We start from the raw sequence: 3,123 nt of genomic DNA, 5'->3' as shown, positions 1-3,123 counted from the left end.
GGAAGTGAAGTTGTGTGCTCAAACGGAGCAAACGAGTATCGGGACGATGATCAAAGATCAAGGAAATTCTGAATAATGACTCAGACAGGCGGTTAATACACGAGGCATCCCTTCGTCATGAAAAGATATTTGTCGTGAAAATTCAAGATGAAAGAAATCTTAAATGTAATCGAACTTCGAACGTGTTCTTCAAGAAGTTGTGAAGTTCTCTAACTTGCGTAAACAAGTGATGGTGAATTCAATGCTCATACCCGGGTCAGTGACGAAAATTTAATACGGGAACATAAGTGGAGATGAAGGAATGGTGATTCGACTGTGGAGTCTTTTAAGAAATAACAAGATAACGATTAAGTTTTCATCAAATTATGACGATAATAATAAAAACAGGGCGTGGTTATTAAAAGACGAACAGATTAGTAATAAAAATTAGTAAGGACAAGAAATAAGTTAAGATACTCGCGAAATAAAATTTTGAGAAACGAGACAAATTTTACAGTTCACTAATAAAATTTGGTAAGATTTTGAAAGAACTAGAAAGGGAGTGGTTATATTAATCCTTGTTCATTTAAGATCTTAAGTCTCATTTTAAAAGATAAATGATATGCTGGTCAGATGCTGATCAAAGGTGAATGGTGGGAATTGATAATTTTGGTTGATGGAAGTGGACGGAGATGATTGTGGATACTTTGGTTAATTGATGGTGTCGGCTTGAGTCCGACTGGTAGTCAATGGTGTAAGGGAAGTGCTGCCCAAATTTTTATAAATTACCCTATAGTTAAGGACAAAGAAGTATATTGTCGTTCTTGTCAGTACTCCAAATAATTGCGGTCTCGGTTCTTGAGAAAGTTGTTATGACAAACCGACTTTATATAATTGGACCTTAATTCTAGTTAGCTAGTCAGCACTTGGTTTACGTGATCAGTTAAAGGAATTGATTGATCAACTTTACCAACTGATGGTTAGTTAAATGGAGATCGATTCCAATTAGATTAAGTCAAGTTCTAACATAATTTTCAGATCCAAAATCAAAGCAATTAGCAATTTCGAGGAAGTAATGGCATCAGCAAAAGTGGAAATTCGTAAAAGTAGTGTAATATTGTTGCAAGCCTGTGCTAGATTTTATCAAGATGAATACCCCTTTTCAATAGACAAAAGGAACAAAAAGTTATTGGAAGAGACAAAATGAAGAGACGTTATCATTCATAATGACGTTCCAGGAAAGACTTGAAAATATACTCATTTTGAATGATGGTTAAATGGAAGTTGCTGTAAAATAATGGAAAGCTCGCAAATTCAAGCACCCAATGAAAGACGAAGATTGATGAAGTCCGCCTGTGAATTCAGGAAAAAGAGATGATGGTCAATGAAGAGAAGTCAAACACGCGATCTGTGATACGTCAAGCAAAGCTAAGGAAATAGCTACCGAGGAAACTCGATAATTTTGTTAGTAAAAATTTAAATAGTACAAATAAAAGTCTTCATTCCAGTGTGAACTCCAGAAATGACCTATCCAAGAGTAAACAAATTAATATTACTAAGAAAAAAAGAAATTCGTTATGTTTAAAAGAAATAATGAATAATGAGAATGAAGAACTAATGAAGAAAAGAAGTGAAATCAAAAGAATGATAAAGAAATTTTATAAAATGATCCAGGATATAAGCAAGTTGGGAATGTCGGTTGTGCCAGAACTGTTAGGAGAATGAGGTGAAACGACGACAGTTGGAGATAGGAATTAGTTCCAAAAATGCGTGTAAACAAGAATGATTAAACAAAGGTATTAATGGCAAACTGCTAAAGAAGAACGTTACAATAAATCTCATGTCGAAATTCTTTCAAATTAAAGTGAAGTTCCGGAGGTTCGAACGAATGATTTACCAAGGTTACCTCAGGGAATGAGGTAAGAAATTCTCGTCAGTGACTGCACAGAATCAAGCTGATATTAAAAGCCGGTATCGTATAACTTAATAGGGATGAGATAATAAGTGAAGGAAAACTTCAGAAATGTAAAAAGAATAATGAAATAAAGAGTATTTTGCGTTGCGCACAAAAGCGGTCATGAAAAAGAGAATGGAAGTATGAAGTTACATATCGAGTATCAGAAATCTTAAATTTGAAGATTAAGTGGACACAATGTACCAGGAGTATTGGGATAGTGTGATTGGATTTATTGATAACATCCTCGCTAGTTCAAGGACTAAGAAAGACCAAGGTGAACGCCTGAAGATATGCTTGCGAAGAGTGGGAAAATAACAGCGGCATTCTCAGCCTCAAAGATATGAATTCTGGTTATAATTGATGATGAGCTCCAGTGTGTGGGTAAATGCCAAACAGGAAAGATCCATTTAGAAATAGATGTTCACATAGAAAGAAAAGAGTGAATACCATTAAGATTGTTCGGAGATGGTTAAAAGCATTGGAAAAGTTAGGAATTGAAGAATAGGTTTTGATTCGTCTTCTGGGTTATGCTGATACTTAATTTGTTGTTGAATATCAAAGGTGGTATTAATGCAGATGATTGATGTTGACTTCAGTAGGAAACATTGTGAGCATCAAAGTTCGTATTGATATCTAATTTGATATGACAATAAAATGAGTATTAATACCCAAGAGACCGGGTTTTGAATAAAGTTTGGTTCATTCCGTTTCAAATTAATATATTTCCTTTCAAATAGTAACAGATTCTCGCTCAATGAATATACTTGATAGTGATTGAAAAAAATAAAAATAAAATAAAATAAAATAAAATAGGATTATGCTACCAAATGGTGAGTAGATGCAATCACCGAGATTTTTCTTTTTTAACTTTTGAATAGATGTAGAACCATTCGAAGCATCAGACATCATGAACTCAGGACATCGGGTGCAGACGGATAGAAAATGTAAGAGACCGATTAAGAATTCTCAAATACGATTGGAAACGATCATAGGTCAGGCTAATTGAACAGAAGGAGACATGAAAAGTAGAATAGAACAGTCAGTAAAAATAGAAAGTTCATGAACACGAACTATTATAAGTGGAAAGAAAAGAAGATTAGTGTGAATTAAGTTAGTCCTTTGAGGCAATGAGATAGATAGAATGGGTGTGGATGAGTTGGTCTTGTTGTCACCGGTATAATGAATCT

Source organism: Apium graveolens, chromosome 8, assembly GCF_009905375.1.
Source record: "Apium graveolens cultivar Ventura chromosome 8, ASM990537v1, whole genome shotgun sequence".
NCBI classification, from domain to species: domain Eukaryota; kingdom Viridiplantae; phylum Streptophyta; class Magnoliopsida; order Apiales; family Apiaceae; genus Apium; species Apium graveolens.
This window is presented reverse-complemented; position numbering follows the sequence as displayed.